Source organism: Carica papaya, chromosome 5 (assembly GCF_054855325.1).
Source record: "Carica papaya isolate Zhongbai chromosome 5, ASM5485532v1, whole genome shotgun sequence".
Classification (NCBI taxonomy): Eukaryota; Viridiplantae; Streptophyta; class Magnoliopsida; order Brassicales; family Caricaceae; genus Carica; species Carica papaya.
Window position 1 is genome coordinate 18,961,744 of NC_142313.1, and position 16,771 is coordinate 18,978,514.

General features: G+C 45.7%; 2 non-coding genes and 29 pseudogenes across 2 annotated transcripts; all 31 read left to right on the top strand.

The window, feature by feature from the left end:
• The first annotated feature begins 282 nt into the window (after window positions 1–282).
• LOC148253902 (5S ribosomal RNA) lies at window positions 283–401 on the top strand (annotated as a pseudogene).
• Window positions 402–606: 205 nt separating this feature from the next.
• On the top strand, window positions 607–725 carry LOC148253903 (5S ribosomal RNA; annotated as a pseudogene).
• Window positions 726–1,210: 485 nt separating this feature from the next.
• LOC148253904 (5S ribosomal RNA) lies at window positions 1,211–1,329 on the top strand (annotated as a pseudogene).
• A 205-nt stretch (window positions 1,330–1,534) lies between these two features.
• LOC148253905 (5S ribosomal RNA) lies at window positions 1,535–1,653 on the top strand (annotated as a pseudogene).
• Window positions 1,654–1,859: 206 nt separating this feature from the next.
• Window positions 1,860–1,978, top strand: LOC148253906 (5S ribosomal RNA; annotated as a pseudogene).
• Window positions 1,979–2,537: 559 nt separating this feature from the next.
• Window positions 2,538–2,656, top strand: LOC148253907 (5S ribosomal RNA). The gene has a single exon (XR_015821014.1). It is a non-coding gene; the product is annotated as a 5S ribosomal RNA (ribosomal RNA).
• Window positions 2,657–3,536: 880 nt separating this feature from the next.
• On the top strand, window positions 3,537–3,655 carry LOC148253908 (5S ribosomal RNA; annotated as a pseudogene).
• A 203-nt stretch (window positions 3,656–3,858) lies between these two features.
• On the top strand, window positions 3,859–3,977 carry LOC148253909 (5S ribosomal RNA; annotated as a pseudogene).
• Window positions 3,978–4,183: 206 nt separating this feature from the next.
• LOC148253910 (5S ribosomal RNA) lies at window positions 4,184–4,302 on the top strand (annotated as a pseudogene).
• A 556-nt stretch (window positions 4,303–4,858) lies between these two features.
• Window positions 4,859–4,977, top strand: LOC148253911 (5S ribosomal RNA; annotated as a pseudogene).
• A 206-nt stretch (window positions 4,978–5,183) lies between these two features.
• Window positions 5,184–5,302, top strand: LOC148253912 (5S ribosomal RNA; annotated as a pseudogene).
• Window positions 5,303–5,509: 207 nt separating this feature from the next.
• Window positions 5,510–5,628, top strand: LOC148253913 (5S ribosomal RNA; annotated as a pseudogene).
• A 560-nt stretch (window positions 5,629–6,188) lies between these two features.
• On the top strand, window positions 6,189–6,307 carry LOC148253914 (5S ribosomal RNA; annotated as a pseudogene).
• Window positions 6,308–7,086: 779 nt separating this feature from the next.
• Window positions 7,087–7,205, top strand: LOC148253915 (5S ribosomal RNA; annotated as a pseudogene).
• A 207-nt stretch (window positions 7,206–7,412) lies between these two features.
• On the top strand, window positions 7,413–7,531 carry LOC148253916 (5S ribosomal RNA; annotated as a pseudogene).
• Window positions 7,532–8,095: 564 nt separating this feature from the next.
• Window positions 8,096–8,214, top strand: LOC148253917 (5S ribosomal RNA; annotated as a pseudogene).
• A 206-nt stretch (window positions 8,215–8,420) lies between these two features.
• Window positions 8,421–8,539, top strand: LOC148253918 (5S ribosomal RNA; annotated as a pseudogene).
• Window positions 8,540–9,100: 561 nt separating this feature from the next.
• On the top strand, window positions 9,101–9,219 carry LOC148253919 (5S ribosomal RNA; annotated as a pseudogene).
• A 204-nt stretch (window positions 9,220–9,423) lies between these two features.
• LOC148253920 (5S ribosomal RNA) lies at window positions 9,424–9,542 on the top strand (annotated as a pseudogene).
• Window positions 9,543–9,749: 207 nt separating this feature from the next.
• LOC148253921 (5S ribosomal RNA) lies at window positions 9,750–9,868 on the top strand (annotated as a pseudogene).
• Window positions 9,869–10,425: 557 nt separating this feature from the next.
• LOC148253922 (5S ribosomal RNA) lies at window positions 10,426–10,544 on the top strand (annotated as a pseudogene).
• Window positions 10,545–11,070: 526 nt separating this feature from the next.
• Window positions 11,071–11,189, top strand: LOC148253923 (5S ribosomal RNA; annotated as a pseudogene).
• Window positions 11,190–11,395: 206 nt separating this feature from the next.
• On the top strand, window positions 11,396–11,514 carry LOC148253924 (5S ribosomal RNA; annotated as a pseudogene).
• Window positions 11,515–12,072: 558 nt separating this feature from the next.
• Window positions 12,073–12,191, top strand: LOC148253925 (5S ribosomal RNA; annotated as a pseudogene).
• Window positions 12,192–12,736: 545 nt separating this feature from the next.
• Window positions 12,737–12,855, top strand: LOC148253926 (5S ribosomal RNA; annotated as a pseudogene).
• A 561-nt stretch (window positions 12,856–13,416) lies between these two features.
• On the top strand, window positions 13,417–13,535 carry LOC148253927 (5S ribosomal RNA; annotated as a pseudogene).
• A 560-nt stretch (window positions 13,536–14,095) lies between these two features.
• On the top strand, window positions 14,096–14,214 carry LOC148253928 (5S ribosomal RNA; annotated as a pseudogene).
• Window positions 14,215–14,418: 204 nt separating this feature from the next.
• On the top strand, window positions 14,419–14,537 carry LOC148253929 (5S ribosomal RNA). The gene has a single exon (XR_015820633.1). It is a non-coding gene; the product is annotated as a 5S ribosomal RNA (ribosomal RNA).
• A 559-nt stretch (window positions 14,538–15,096) lies between these two features.
• LOC148253930 (5S ribosomal RNA) lies at window positions 15,097–15,216 on the top strand (annotated as a pseudogene).
• A 206-nt stretch (window positions 15,217–15,422) lies between these two features.
• LOC148253931 (5S ribosomal RNA) lies at window positions 15,423–15,541 on the top strand (annotated as a pseudogene).
• A 207-nt stretch (window positions 15,542–15,748) lies between these two features.
• On the top strand, window positions 15,749–15,867 carry LOC148253932 (5S ribosomal RNA; annotated as a pseudogene).
• Window positions 15,868–16,771: the final 904 nt, after the last annotated feature.

Genomic DNA, 16,771 nt, shown 5'->3' on the forward strand with positions numbered 1-16,771 from the left:
CTCCACAGTTAAGTGTTCTCTTGCGAGAGTAGTACTCGGATGGGTGACCTCCTGAGAAGTCCTTGTGTTGCCCCCATTTTTTTTCAGACAGGTCGTTCAACGTTACGCGCGACTGGAGCTATGGTCCGCTGGTGTATACGCAAATGTGAGTCAAGAAGTAGGGGCATTATAATCGATATTAGAATGAGAAGGAGAAGTGCAGCGTGAACACACAAGGAAACAAATGATGGGAGGGATGAGGGAATGAGAAGGAGTGTATGTATTTTCAGCGAGAAATGAAACATGTGCGATCATACCAGCACAAATGCACCGGATCCAATCAGTACTCCGCAGTTAAGTGTGCTTTGGCGAAAGTAGTACAAGGATGGGTTACCTCTTGGGAAGTTCTCGTGTTGCACCCATTTTTTTTCAGATGGGCCGTTCAACGTTACGCGCGACTGAAACTATTGTCCGCTGGTTTATACGCAAATGTGAGTCAAGACGAAGGGGCATTTTAATTTATATTAGAATGAGAAGGAGAGGTGAAGTGTGAACGCACCAGGAAACAAATAACGGAAGGGGGAAGAAAGGGAAAAGAGTGTATGCATTTGAGGCGCGAAATGAAACAGGTGCGATCATACCAGCACTAATGCACCGAATCCCATCAGAACTCCGCAGTTAAGTGTGCTTGGGCGAGAATAGTAATCGGATGGGTGACCTCCTGGGAAGTTCTCGTGTTACACCTATTTTTTTTTGAATGGGTCGTTCAACATCATGCACGAATGGAATTATTAACCGCTGGTTCATTCGCAAAGGTGAGTCACAGTGGGGGACGGAAGGAGAAAGAGCGTATGTATTTGCAGCGCAGAATGAATCCTGAGCGATCATACCAGCACTAATGCAACAGATTCTATCAGATTTTCGCAAGTTAAGGGTACTTGGGCGAGAGTAGTACTATGATGGGTGACCTCCTGCGAAGTCCTTATTTTTCACCCATTTTCTTGGGAAGTCCTCGTGTTGCACAAATGTTCTTGCAGATGATTCTTTCGACGTTACGCGCGACTTGAATTATGGTCCGCAGGTTTATTCGCAAATGTCAGTCACAGCGCCGTTTCATTTTACTTTATATTTGAACGAGAACGGGAGGTGCAGTGCGCACGCAAAAGGAAACAAATGACAGGAGGGGGAAGAAAGGAGAATGAGTGTATATATTTGCAGCGCAAAATTAAACAGGTGCGATAATACCAGCACTAATGCACTAGATCCCATCAGAACTTCGCAGTTAAGTGTGCTTGGGTGAGACTAGTACTCGGATGGGTGACCTCTTGGGAAGTCCTCGTGTCGCACTAATTTTTTTCAAACGGGTCGTTCGACGTTACGCGCGACTGGAACTATGGTCCGCTGGTTTATACGCAAATGTGAGTCAAGAAGCAGGGGCATTTTAATCGATATTAGAACGAGAAGGAGAGGTTCAGTGTGAACGCACAAGGAAACAAATGATGGGAGGGGGGAAGGAAGGAGAAGGAGTGTATGTATTTTCAGCACTAAATGAAACAGGTGCGATGATTCCAGCACAAATGCATCGGATCCAATCAGAACTCTACAGTTAAGTGTGCTTTGGCGAAAGTAGTACAAGGATGGGTTACCTCCTGGGAAGTTCTCGTGTTGCACCCATTTTTTTTTCAGATAGGTTGTTCGACGTTACGCACTACTGGAACTATGGTCCGTTGGTTTATACGAAAATATGAGTCGAGACGCAGGGGCATTTTAATTGATATTAGAACGAGAATGAGAGGTGAAGTGTGAACACACCAGGAAAAAAATGACGGGAGGGTGAAGAAAGGAGAAGGAGTGTATGTATTTACAGCGCGAAATGAAACAGGTGCGATCATACCAGCACTAATTTACCAAATCCCATCAGAACTCTGCAGTTAAGTGTACTTGGGCGAGAGTAGTACTCGGATGGGTGACCTCCTGAGAAGTCCTCGTGTTGCACCCATTATTTATCGGATGGGTAGTTCGACGTTTCGCGCGAATAGAATTATGAACCGATGGTTCATTCGCAAAGGTGAGTCACGGTACCGGGGCACTTTATTTGATATTAGAACGAGAAGGAGAGATGCAGAGTGCACGCACAAGGAAACAAATAACGGGAGGGGGATGGAAGGAGAAAGAGTGTATACATTTGCAGCGAAGAATGAGACATGAGCGATCACACCAGCACTAATGCAACTGATTCTTTCAGAACTCCGCAAGTTAGGGATGCTTGGGCGAGAGTAGTACTAGGATGGGTAACCTCTTGCGAAGTCCTTATATTTGACCCATTTTTTTGGGAAGTCCTCGTGTTGCACCCATATTTTTGCAGATGATTCTTTCGACGTTAGGCACGACTTGAATTATTGTCCGCAGGTTTATTCGCAAATGTGAGTCACGGCGCTGTGGCATTTTACTTGATATTAGAACAAGAACGGGAGGTGCAGTGCGCACGCACAAGGAAACAAATGACGGGAGGGGGAAGAAAGGAGAAGGACGTATGTATTTGCAGTGCGAAATTAAACAGGTGCGATCATACCAGAACTAATGCACCGGATCCCATCAGAACTCCGCAGTTAAGTGTGCTTGGGCGAGGGTAGTACTCGGATGGGTGACCTCTTGGGAAGTCCTCGTGTCGCACCAATTTTTTTTCAGACGGGTCGTTGGACGTTACGCGCGACTGGAACTATGGTCTGCTGGTTTATACGCAAATGTGAGTCAAGAAGCAGGGGCATTTTAATCAATATTAGAACGAGAAAGAAAGGTGCAGTGTGAACGCACAAGGAAACAAATGATGGGAGGCGGGAGGGAAGGAGGAGTGTATGTATTTTCAGCACAAAATGAAACAGGTGCGATCAAACCAGCACAAATGCACCGGATCCCATCAGAACTCCGCAGTTAAGTGTGCTTTGACGAAAGTAGTACAAGGATGCACCTCCTGGGAAGTTCTTGTGTTGCACCCATTTTTTTTTCGGATGGGTCGTTTGACGTTACGCGCGAATTGAATTATGAACCTCTGGTTCATTCGCAAAGGTGAGTCATTGTGCCGGGGCATTTTACTTGATATTAGAACGAGAAGGAGAGATACAGAGTGCATGCTCAAGGAAACAAATGACGGGAGGGGGGATGGAAGGAGAAAGAGTGTATACATTTACAGCGCAAAATGAAACATGAGCGATCATAACAGCACTAATGCAACTGATTCTTTCAGAACTCCACAAGTTAGGGATGCTTGGGCGAGAGTAGTACTAGGATGGGTAACCTCTTGCGAAGTCCTTATATTTGACCCATTTTTTTGGGAAGTCTTCGTGTTGCACCCATTTTTTTGCAGATGATTCTTTCGACGTTAGGTGCGACTTGAATTATTATCCGCAGCTTTATTCGCAAATGTGTGTCACGGCGCTGTGGCATTTTACTTGATATTAGAACAAGAACGGGAGGTACAGTGCGCACGCACAAGGAAACAAATGACGGGAGGGGGAAGAAAGGAGAAGCACGTATGTATTTGCAGCGCGAAATTAAACAGGTGCGATCATACCAGCACTAATGCACCGGATCCCATCAGAACTCCGCAGTTAAGTGTGCTTGGGCGAGGGTAGTACTCGGATGGATGGCCTCCTAGGAAGTCCTCGTGTCACACAAATTTTTTTTCGGACGGGTCATTGGACGTTACGCGTGACTGGAACTATGGTCTGCTGGTTTATACACAAATGTGAGTCAAGAAGTAGAGGCATTTCAATCAATATTAGGACGAGAAAGAGAGGTGCAGTGTGAACGCACAAGGAAACAAATGATGGGAGGGGGGAGGGAAGGAGGAGTGTATGTATTTTCAGCACAAAATGAAACAGGTGCGATCATACTAGCATAAATGCACCGGATCCCATCAGAACTTCGCAGTTAAGTATGCTTTGACGAAAGTAGTACAAGGATGGGTTACCTCCTGGGAAGTTCTTGTGTTGTACCCATTTTTTTTTCAGATGGGTCGTTCGACGTTACGCGCAACTGGAACTATGGTCCGCCGGTTTATACGCAAATCTGAGTCAAGACGCAGGGGCATTTTAATTGATATTAGAACGAGAAGGAGAGGTGAAGTGTGAACGCACCAGGAAACAAATGACGGGAGGGGGAAGAAAGGAGAAGGAGTGTATGTATTTGCAGCGCGAAATGAAATAGGTGCGTTCATACTAGCACTAACGCACCAGATCCCATCAGAACTCCGTAGTCAAGTGTGCTTGGGCGAGAGTAGTTCTCGGATGGGTGACCTCCTGGGAATTCCTCGTGTTGTACCCATTTTTTTTCGTATGGGTCGTTCGACGTTACGTGCGAATGGAATTATGAATTGCTGGTTCATTCACAAAGGTGAGTCACGGTGCCGGGGCATTTTACTTGATATTAGAACGAGAAGGAGAGATGCAGAGTGCATGCACAAGTAAACAAATTACGGGAGGGGGAATGGAAGGAGAAAGAGTGTATGTATTTGCAGCGCAGAATGAAACATGAGCGATAGTACCAGCACTAATGCAACAGATTCTATCAGAACTCCGCAAGTTATGGGTGCTTGGGCGAGAGTAGTACTAGGATGGGTGACCTCCAGTGAAGTCCTTATATTTCACCCATTTTCTTGGGAAGTCCTCGTGTTGGACCAATTTTTTTGCAGATGATTCTTTCGATGTTACGCGCGAGTTGAATTATGGTCTCCTGGTTTATTTGCAAATGTGAGTCACGGCATCGTGGAATTTTACTTGCTATTTGAACGAGAACAGGAGGTGCAGTGCGCACGCACAAGGAAACAAATGACGGGAGTGGGAAGATAGGAGAAGGAGTGTATTGCAGCGCGAAATTAAACAGGTGCGATCATACCAGCACTAAAGCACCGGATCCCATTAGAACTCCGCAGTTAAGTGTGCTTGGGCGAGACTAGTACTCAGAAGGGTGACCTCCTTGGAAGTCCTCGTGTCGCACCAATTTTTTTTCAGACGGGTCGTTCGACGTTACGCGCGACTGGAACTATGGTCCGTTGGTTTATACGCAAATGTGAGTCAAGAAGCAGGGGCATTTTAGTCGAAATTACAACTAGAAGGAGATGTGCAGTGTGAACGCAGAAGGAAACAAATGATGAGAGGGGGGAGGGAAGGAGAAGGAGTGTGTATATTTTCAGCACAAAATGAAACAGGTGCGATCATACCAGCACAAATGCACCGGATCCCATCAGAGCTCCGCAGTTGAGTGTGCTTTGGCGAAAGTAGTACAAAGATTGGTTACCTCTTGGGAAGTTCTCGTGTTGCACCTATTTTTTTTTTCAGATAGGTCGTTCGACGTTACGTGCGACCGGATCTATGGTCTGCTGGTTTATACGCAAATGTGAGTCAAGACGCAGGGGCATTTTAATTGATATTAGAACGAGAATGAGAGGTGAAGTGTGAACACACCAGGAAACAAATGACGGGAGGGGGAAGAAAGGAGAAGGAGTATATATATTTGCATCACAAAATGAAACAGGTGCGATCATACCAGCACTAATTCACCGGATCCCATCAGAACTCCGCAGTTAAGTGTTCTTGGGCGAGAGTAGTACTCGGATGGGTGACCTCCTGAGAAGTCCTCATGTTGCACCCTTTTTTTTTCGGATGGGTCGATCGACGTTACGCTCGAATGGAATTATGAACGGCTGGTTCATTTGCAAAGGTGAGTCACGGTGCCGGGGCATTTTACTTGATATTAGAACGATAAGGAGAAATGCAGAGTGCACGCACAAGGAAATAAATGGCGGGAGGGGGGACGGAAGGAGAAAGAGTGTATGTATTTGCAGCGCAGAATGAAACATGAGCGATCATACCAGCACTAATGCAACGAATTCTATCAGAACTCCGCAGGTAAGGGTGCTTGGGCGAGAGTAGTACTAGCGTGGGTGACCTCCTGCGAAGTCTTTTTATTTCACCCATTTTCTTGGGAAGTCCACGTGTTGCACCCATTTTTTCACATATGATTCTTTCGACGTTACGCGCGACTTGAATTATAGTCCGTAGGTTTATTCGTAAATGTGAGTTACGGAGCCGTGGAATTTTACTTGATATTAGAACGAGAACGGGAGGTGCAGTGCGCACGCACAAGGAAACAAATGATGGGAGGGGGAAGAAAGGAGAAGGAGGGTATGTATTTGCAGCGCGAAATTAAACAGGTGCGAATATACCAGCACTAATGCACTGGATTCCATCAGAACTCCGCAGTTAAGTGTGCGTGGGCGAGAATAGTACTTGGATGGGTGACCTCCTGGGAAGTACTCGTGTCACACCAACTTTTTTTCAGACGGGTCGTTCGACGTTACGCGCGACTGGAACTATGGTCCCCTAGTTTATACGCAAATGTGAGTCAAGACGCAGGGGCATTTAAATTGATATTAGAACGAGAAGGAGAGGTGAAGTGTGAACGCACCAGGAAACAAATGACGGGAGGGGGAAGGAAGGAGAAGGAGTGTATGTATTTGCAGCGCGAAATGAAACAGGTGCACCTATTTTTTTTCGGATGTATCGTTTGACGTTACACGCGAATGGAATTATTAACCGCTTGTTCATGCCCAAAGGTGAGACACGATATCAGGGCAATTTACTTGATATTAGAACGAGAAGGAGAGATACAGAGTGCACCCACAAGGAAACAAATGACGAGAAGGGGGATGGAAGGAGAAAGAGTGTATGTATTTGCAGTATAGAATGAAACATGAGCGATCATACCAGCACTAATGCAACATACTCTATCAAAACTCCGTAAGTTTTGGGTTCTTGGGCGAGAGTAGTACTAGGATGGGTGACCTCCTGCGAAGACCTTATATTTCACCCATTTTCTTGGGAAGTTCTCGTATTGCACACATTTTTTTTTCAGATGGATCGTTCGACGTTACACGCTACTGGAACTATAGTTCGTTGGTTTATACGCAAATGTCAGTCAAGAAGCAGGGGCATTTTAATCGATATTAGAACGAGAAGGAGAGTTGCAGTGTGAACGCACAAGGAAATAAATGATGGGAGAGGGGAGGGAAGGAGAAGGAGTATATATATTTTCAGCACAAAATGAAACAGGTACGATCAAACAAGCACAAATGCACCGGATCCCATCAGAACTTCACAGTTAAGTGTGCTTTGGCGAAAGTAGCACAAGGATGGGTTACCTCCTGGGAAGTTCTCGTGTTGCACCCATGTTTTTTTTCAGATGTGTCGTTCGACGTTACGCGCGACTGGAACTACGGTCTGCTGGTTTATACGCAAATGTGAGTCAAGACGCAGGGGCATTTTAATTGATATTAGAACGAGAAGGAGAGGTGAAGTGTGAACGCACAAGGAAACAAATGACGAGAGGGGGAAGCAAGGAGAAAGAGTGCATGTATTTGCAGTGCGAAAATAAACAGGTGCGATCATACCAGCACTAATGCACCGGATCCCATCAGAACTCCGCAGTTAAGTGTGCTTGGGCGAGAGTAATACGCGGATGGGTGACCTCTTGGGAAGTCCTCGTGTTGCACCCATTTTTTTTCGGATGTATCGTTTGACGTTACACGAGAATGCAATTATTAACCGCTGGTTCATGCCCAAAGGTGAGACATGATATCGGGGCAATTTACTTGATATTAGAACGAGAAGGAGAGATACAGAGTGCACCCACAAGGAAACAAATGACGGGAGGGGGGATGGAAGGAGAAAGACTGTATGTATTTGCAGCGCAGAATGAAACATGAGCGATCATACCAGCACTAATGCAATGGATTCTATCAGAACTCCGCAAGTTATGGGTTCTTGGGCGAGAGTGGTACTAGGATGGGTGACCTCCTGCGAAGTCCTTATATTTCACCCATTTTCTTGGGAAGTTCTCGTGTTGCACACATTTTTTTTTTCAGATGGATAGTTCGACGTTACACGCTACTGGAACTATAGTCCGCTGGTTTATACGCAAATGTGAGTCAAGAAGCAGCGGCATTTTAGTCGAAATTACAACTAGAAGGAGAGGTGCAGTGTGAACGCAGAAGGAAACAAATGATGAGAGGGGGGAGGGAAGGAGAAGGAGTGTATATATTTTCAGCACAAAATGAAACAGGTGCGATCATACCAGCACAAATGCACCGGATCCCATCAGAACTCCGCAGTTGAGTGTGCTTTGGCGAAAGTAGTACAAAGATTGGTTACCTCCTGGGAAGTTCTCGTGTTGCACCTATTTTTTTTTTAGATGGGTCATTCGACGTTACGTGCGACCGGATCTATGGTCTGCTGGTTTATACGCAAATGTGAGTCAAGACGCAGGGGCATTTTAATTGATATTAGAACGAGAAGGAGAGGTGAAGTGTGAACACACCAGGAAACAAATGACGGGAGCGGGAAGAAAGGAGAAGGAGTATATATATTTGCATTACAAAATGAAATAGGTGCGATCATACTAGCACTAATTCACCGGATCCCATTAGAACTCCGCAGTTAAGTGTTCTTAGGCGAGAGTAGTACTCGGATGGGTGACCTCCTGGGAAGTCCTCGTGTTGCACCCTTTTTTTTTTCGATGGGTCAATCGACGTTACGCTCGAATGGAATTATGAACGGCTGGTTCATTTGCAAAGGTGAGTCACGGTGCTGGGGCATTTTACTTGATATTAGAATGAGAAGGAGAGATGCAGAGTGCACGTACAAGGAAACAAATGACGGGAGGGGAGATGGAAAGAGAAAGAGTGTATGTATTTGCAGCGCAGAATGAAACATAAGCGATCATACCAGCACTAATGCAACGGATTCTATCAGAACTCCGCAAGTTAAGGGTGCTTGGGTGAGAGTAGTACTAGGATGGGTGATCTCTAGCGAAGTCCTTATAGTTCACCCATTTTCTTGGGAAGTCCTCGTGTTGCACCCATTTTTTTACAGATGATTCTTTTGACGTTACGGGCGACTTGAATTATGGTCCGAATGTTTATTCGCAAATTTGCGTCACGGCGCTGTTGTATTTTACTTGATATTTGAACGCGAACGGGAGGTGCAGTGGGCACGCACTAGGAAACAAATGACGGGTGGGGGAAGAAAGGAGAAGGAGTGAATGTATTTGCAGCGCGAAATTAATTAGGTGCGATCATACCAGCACTAATGCACCGTATCCCATCAGAACTCCGCAGTTAAGTGTGCTTGGGCGAGAGTAGTACTCGAAAAGGTGACCTTCTGGGAAGTCCTCGTGTCGCACCAATTTTTTTCAGACGGGTCATTCGACGTTACGCGCAACTTGAACTATGGTCCACTGGTTTATACACAAATGTGAGTCAAGAAGCATGAGCATTTTAATCAATATTAGAACGAGAAGGAGAGGTGCAGTGTGAACACATAAGGAAACAAATGATGGGAGGGGGGAGGGAAGGAGAAAGAGTGTATGTATTTTCAGTACGAAATGAACAGGTGTGATCACACCAGTACAAATGCACCGGATCCCATCAGAACTCCGCAGTTAATTGTGCTTTGGCGAAAGTAGTACAAGGATGGGTTACCTTCTCGGAAGTTCTCGTGTTGCACCCATTTTTTTTTTCAGATGGGTCATTCGACGTTACGCGCGACTAGAACTATGGTCCGCAGGTTTATATGGAAATGTGAGTCGAGACGCAGGGGCATTTTAATTGATATTAGAATGAGAAGGAAAGGTGAAGTGTGATCGCACCAGGAAACAAATGACGGGAGGGGGAAGAAAGGAGAAGGAGTGTTTGTATTTGCAGCGCGAAATGAAACTGGTGCGATCATAGCAGCACAAATGCACCGGATCCCATCAGAACTCCGCCGTTAAGTATGTTTGGGCGAGAGTAGTACTCGGATGGATGACCTCCTGGTAAGTCTTCGTGTTGCACCCTTTTTTTAGATGGGTCGTTCGACGTTACACTCGAATGGATTTATGAACCGTTGGTTCATTCGAAAAGGTGATTCACGGTGCCGAGGCATTTTACTTGATATTAGAACGAGAAGGAGAGATGCAGAGTGCACGCACAAAGAAACAAATGACGGGAGGGGGGATGGAAGGAGAAAGAGTGTATGTATTTCGAGCGCAGAATGAAACATTAGTGATCATACCAGCACTAATGCAACGGATTTTATCAGAACTCTGCAGGTAAGGGTGCTTGGGTGAGAGTAGTACTAGGATGGGTGACCTCCTGCGAAATCTTTATCTTTCACCCATTTTCTTGGGAAGTCCTCGTGTTGCACCCATTTTTTTACAGATGATTCTTTCGATGTTACGCGCGACTTGAATTATGGTTCGCAGGTTTATTCGCAAATGTGAGTCACGGCGCCATTGCATTTTACTTGATATTAGAACGAGAACGGGAGGTGCAGTGCGCACGCACAAGGAAATAAATGACGGGAGGGGGAAGAAAGGAGAAGGAGTGTATGTATTTGCAGCGCGAAATTGAAAAGGTGCGATCATACCAGCACTAATGCACCGGATCCCATCAGAACTCTGCAGTTAAGTAATCTTGGGCGAGAGTAGTACTCAGATGGGTGACCTCCTGGGAAGTCCTCGTGTTGCACCCATTTTTTTTCGGATGGGTCGTTCGACATTACGCGCGAATGGAATTATGAACCGCTGGTTGATTTGCAAAGGTAAGTCATGGTGCCGAGACATTTTACTTTATATTAGAACGAGAAGGAGAGATGCAGAGTGCACGCACAAGGAAACAAATGACGGGAGGTGGGATGGAAGGAGAAAGAGTGTATGTATTCGCAGCGCAGAATGAAACATGAGCGATCATACCAGCACTAATGCAACAGATTCTATCAGAACTCCGCAGTTAAGGGTGCTTGGGCGAGAGTAGTACTAGGATGGGTGACCTCCTGCGAAATCCTTATATTTCACCCATTTTCTTAGGAAGTCCTCGTGTTGCGCGCGACTGGAACTATGGTCCGTTAGTTTATACCCAAATGTGACTCAAGAAGTAGGGGCATTTTAATCAATATTAGAACGAGAAGGAGAGGTGCAGTGTGAACGCACAAGGAAACAAATGATGGGAGGGGGGAGGGAAGGAGATGTAGTGTATGTATTTTCAGTACGAAATGAAACAGGTGCGATCATACCAGCACAAATGCACCGGATCCCTTCAGAACTCCGCAGTTAAGTTTGCTTTGGCGAAAGTAGTACAAAGATGGGTTACCTCTGGAGAATTGCTCGTGTTGCACCTATTTTTTTTTCAGATGGGCCGTTCGACGTGACGCACGACTAGAACTATGGTCCGCTGGTTTATACGCAAATGTGAGTCAAGACGTAGGGGCATTTTAATTGATATTAGAACGCAAAGGAGCGGTGAAGTGTGAACGCACCAGGAAAGAAATGACGGGAGGGGGAATAAAGGAGAAGGAGTGTAAGTATTTGCAGTGCAAAATGAAACAAGTGCGATCATACCAGCACTAATGCACCGGATCCCATCAGAACTCCGCAGTCAAGTGTGCATGGGCGAGAGTAGTACTCGGATGGGTGACCTCCTTGGAAGTCCTCGTGTGGCACCCTTTTTTTCAGATGAGTCGTTCGACGCTACACGCGAATGGAATTATGAACTGCTGGTTCATTCGCAAAGGTTAGTCACGGTGCCGGGGCATTTTAGTTGATATTAGAACGAGAAGGAGAGATGCAGACTGCACGCACAACGTAACAAATGACGGGAGGTGGGATGGAAGGAGAAAGAGTGTATGTATTTGCAGCACATAATGAAACATGAGCGATCATACCAGAACTAATGCATCGGATTCTATCAGAACTCCGCAAGTTAAGGATGCTTGGGCGAGAGTAGTACTAGGATGGGTTACCTCCTGCGAAGTCTTTATATTTAACCTATTTTCTTGGGAAGTCCTCGTGTTGTACCTATTTTTTAGCAGATGATTCTTTCGACGTTACGCGCGACTTCAATTATGGTCATCAAGTTTATTTGCAATTGTGAGTCACGGCACCGTGGCATTTTACTTGATATTTGAACGAGAACGGGAGGTGAGTGCGCACGCACAAGGAAACAAATGACGGGAGGGGGAAGAAAGGAGAATGAGTGAATGTATTTGCAGCGCAAAATTAATTAGGTGTGATCATACCAGCATTAATGCATCGGATCCCATCAAAACTCCGCAGTTAAGTGTGCTTGGGCGAGAGTAGTACTCGGATGGGTGACCTCCTGGGAAGTCCTCGTATCGCACCAATTTTTTTTCGGATGGGTCATTCAACGTTGCGCGCGAATGGAATTATGACAAAGGTGAGTCAGGGTGTCGGGGCATTTTACTTGATATTAAAACGAGAATGAGAGATGCAGAGTGCACGCACAAGGAAACAAATGACGGGAGTGGGGATGGAAGGAAAAAGAGTGTATGTATTTGCAGCGCATAATGAAACATGAGCGATCATACCAGAACTAATGAAACGGATTCTATCAGAACTCCACAAGTTAAGGGTGCTTGGGCGAGAGTAGTACTAAGATGGGTTACCTCCTGCGAAGTCCTTATATTTCACCCATTTTCTTAGGAAGTCCTTGTGTTGCACCAATTTTTTTGCAGATGATTCTTTCGACGTTACGCGCGACTTCAGTTATGGTCCACAGGTTTATTTGCAAATGTGAGTCACGGCACCATGGCATTTTACTTGATATTTGAACGAGAACGGGAGGTGCAGTGCGCACGCACAAGGAAACAAATGACGGGAGGGGGAAAAAAGGAGAAGGAGTGAATGTATTTGCAGCGCGAAATTAAAAAGGTGCGATCATACCAGCACTAATGCACCGGATGCCATCAGAACTCCGCAGTTAAGTGTACTTGGGCGATAGTAGTACTTGAATGGGTGACCTCCTGGGAAGTTCTCGTGTTGCACCTATTTTTTTTCGGATGGGTTGTTCGACGTTACGCAGGAATGGAATTATGAACCGCTGGTTCATTCGCAAAGGTGAGTCATGGTGCCGGTGCATTTTACTTGATATTTGAACGAGAAGGAGAGATGCAGAGTGCACGCACAAGGAAACAAATGGCGGGAGGGGGGATGGAAGGAGAAAAAGTGTATGTATTTGCAGCGTATAATGAAACATGAGCGATCATACCAGAACTAATGCAAAGGATTTTATCAGAAGTCCACAAGTTAAGGGTGCTTAGGCGAAAGTAGTACTAGGATGTGTTACCTCCTGCGAAGTACTTATATTTCACCCATTTTCTTGGGAAGTCCTCGTGTTGCACTTATTTTTTTGCAGATGATTCTTTTGATGTTACGCGTGACTTGAATTATGGTCCGCAGGTTTATTTGCAAATGTGAGTCACGGCACCGTGGCATTTTACTTGATATTTGAACGAGAACGGGAGGTGCAGTGCGCACGCACTAGGAAACAAATGACGGGAGGGGGAAGAAAGGAGAAGGAGTGAATGTATTTTCAGCGAGAAATTAATCAAGTGCGATCATACCAGCAGTAATGCACCGGATCCCATCAGAACTCCTTAGTTAAGTGTGCTTGGTCGAGAGTAGTACTCGGATGGGTAACCTCCTGGGAAGTCCTCGTGTTGCACCCATTTTTTTTCGGATGGGTCGTTCGACGTTACGCACGAATGGAATTATGAACTGCTAGTTCATTTGCAAAGGTGAGTCACAGTGCCGGGGCAATTTACTTGATATTAGAACGAGAAGGAGAGATGCAGAGTGCACGCACAAGGAAACAAATGACGGGAGGGGGATGGAATGAGAAAGAGTGTATGTATTTGCAGCGTCGAATGAAACATGAGCGATCATACCAGCACTAATGCAACGGATTCTATCAAAACTCCGCAAATTAAGGGTGCTTGGGCGAGAGTAGTACTAGGATGGGAGACCTCCTGCAAAGTCCTTATATTTCACCCATTTTCTTGGGAAGTCCTCGTGTTGCACCCTTTTTTTTGCAGATGATTCTTCCGAAGTTACGCACGACTTGAATTATGGTCCGCAGGTTTATTCGCAAATGTGAGTCACGGCGCCGTGGCATTTTGCTTGATATTTGAACGAGAATGGAAGGTGTTGTGCGCACGCACAATGAAATAAATGACGGGAGGGGGAAGAAAGGAGAAGGAGTGAATGTATTTGCAGTGCGAAATTAATCAGTTGCGATCATACCAGCACTAATGCATTGGATCCCATCAGAACTCCGCAGTTAAGTGTGCTTGGGCGAGAGTAGTACTCGGATGGGTGACCTCCTGGGATGTTCTCGTGTTGCACCCATTTTTTTCGGATGGGTCGTTCGATGTTACGCGGGAATGTAATTATGAGCCGCTGGTTCATTCGCAAAGGTGAGTCATGGTGCTAGGGCATTTTAATTGATATTAGAAGGAGAAAGAGAGATGTAGAGTGCACGAACAGGGAAACAAATGACGGAATGGGGAAGAAAGGAGAAGGAGTCAATGTATTTGCAGCGAGAAATTAATCAGGTGCGATCATACCAGCACTAATGCACCGGATCCCATCTGAACACCGCAGTTAAGTGTGCTTGGGCGAGAGTAGTACTCGGATGGGTGACCTCCTGGGAAGTACTCGTGTTGCACCCATATTTTTTGGGATGGGTCGTTTGACGATACGCGCGAATGGAATTATGAACCGCTGGTTTATATGCAAATGTGAGTCAAGAAACTGAAGCATTTTAATCGATATTAGAACGAGAAGGAGAGGTGCAGTGTGGAGGCACAAGGAAACAAATGATGGGAGGGGGAGGGAAGGAGAAGGAGTGTATGTATTTTCAGCACGAAATGAAAAAGCTGCGATCATACTAGCATTAATGCAACGGATTCTATCAGAAATCCGCATGTAAGGGTGCTTGGGCGAGAGTAGTACTAGGATGGGTTACCTCCTGCGAAGTCCTTATATTTCACCCATTTTCTTGGGAAGTCCTCGTGTTGCACCCATTTTTTTGCAGATGATTCTTTTGACGTTACGCGCGACATGAATTATGGTCCGCAAGTTTATTTGTAAATGTGAGTCACGGCGCTGTGGCATTTTACTTGATATTTGAACGAGAACGGGAGGTGCAGTGCGCACGCACAGGAAAACAAATGACGGGAGGGGGAAGAAAGGAGAAGAAGTGCATGTATTTGCAGCGCGAAATTAAACAGGTGCGATCATACCAATACTAATATACCGGATCCCATCAGAACTCCGCAGATTAAGTGTGTTTAGGCGAGAGTAGTACTCGTATGGGTGACCTCCTTGGAAGTCCTCGTGTCGCACCAATTTTTTTTCAAACGGGTCGTTCGACGTTACGCGCAACTAGAACTACGGTCCGCTGGTTTATACGGAAATGTGAGTCAAGAAGCAGGGGTGTTTTAATCGATATTAGAACAAGAAGGAGAGGTGCAGTGTGAACGCACAAGGAAACAAATGATTGGAGGGGGGAGGGAAGGAGAAGGAGTGTATGTATTTTCAGCACGAAATGAAACAGGTGCGATCATACTAGCACAAATGCACCGGATCCCATCAGAACTCCGCAGTTAAGTGTGCTTTGGCGAAAGTAGTACAAGGATGGGTTACCTCTTGGGAAGTTCTCGTGTTACACCCATTTTTTTTTTCAGATGGGTCGTTCTACTTTACGCGCGACTGGAACTAAGGTCTGCTGGTTTATACGCAAATATGAGTCAAGACGCAGGGGCATTTTAATTGATAGTAGAATGAGAAGGAAAGGTGAAGTGTGAATGCACCAGGAAATAAATGACGGGAGGGGGAAGAAAAGAGAAGGAGTGTATGTATTTGTAGCGCGAAATGAAATAGGTGCGATCATACCAGCACTAATGCATCGGATCCCATCAGAACTCCGCAGTTAAGGTTGCTTGGGCGAGAGTAGTACTCGGATGGGTGACCTCCTGGGAAGTCCTTGTGTCGCACCAATTTTTTTTCAAACGGGTCGTTCGACGTTACGCGCGACTGGAACTATGATCCGCTGGTTTATACGCAAATGTTAGTCAAGAAGCTGGGGCATTTTAATCAATATTAGAACGAGAAGGAGAGGAGCAGTGTGAACGCACAAGGAAACAAATGACAGGAGGGGGGATGGAAGGAGAAAGAGTTTATTTATTTGCAGCGCAGAATGAAACATGAGCGATCATACCAGCACTAATGCAACGTATTCTATCAGAACTCCGTAGTTAAGGGTTCTTGGGCGAGAGTAGTACTAGGATGGGTGACCTCCTGCGAAGTCCTTATATTTCACCCATTTTCTTGGGAAGTCCTAGTTTTGCACCCATTTTTTTGCAGATGATTCTTTCAACGTTACGCGCGACTTGAATTATGGTCCGCAGGTTTATTCGCAAATGTGAGTCACGGCGCCGTGACATTTTACTTGATATTAGAATGAGAACGGGAGGTGCAGTGCGCACGCACAAGGAAACAAATGACGGGAGGAGGAAGAAAAGAGGAGTGTATGTATTTGCAGTGCGAAATTAAACAGGTGCGATCATAATGCACCGGATCCCATCAGAACTCCGCTGTTAAGTGTGCTTGGGCGAGAGTAGTACTTGGATGGGTGACCTCTTGGGAAGTCCTCGTGTTGCACCAATTTTTTTTCGGATGGGTCGTTCGACGTTAAGCACGAATAGAATTATGATCTGCTGGCTCATTCGTAAAGGTGAGTCACGGTGCCGGGACATTTTACTTGATATTAGAACGAGAAGGAGAGATGTAGAGTGCACGCACAAGGAAACAAATTACGGGAGGGGGGATGGAAGGAGAAAGAGTGTATGTATTTGCAGCGCAAAATGAAACATGAGCGATCATACCAGAACTAATGCAACGA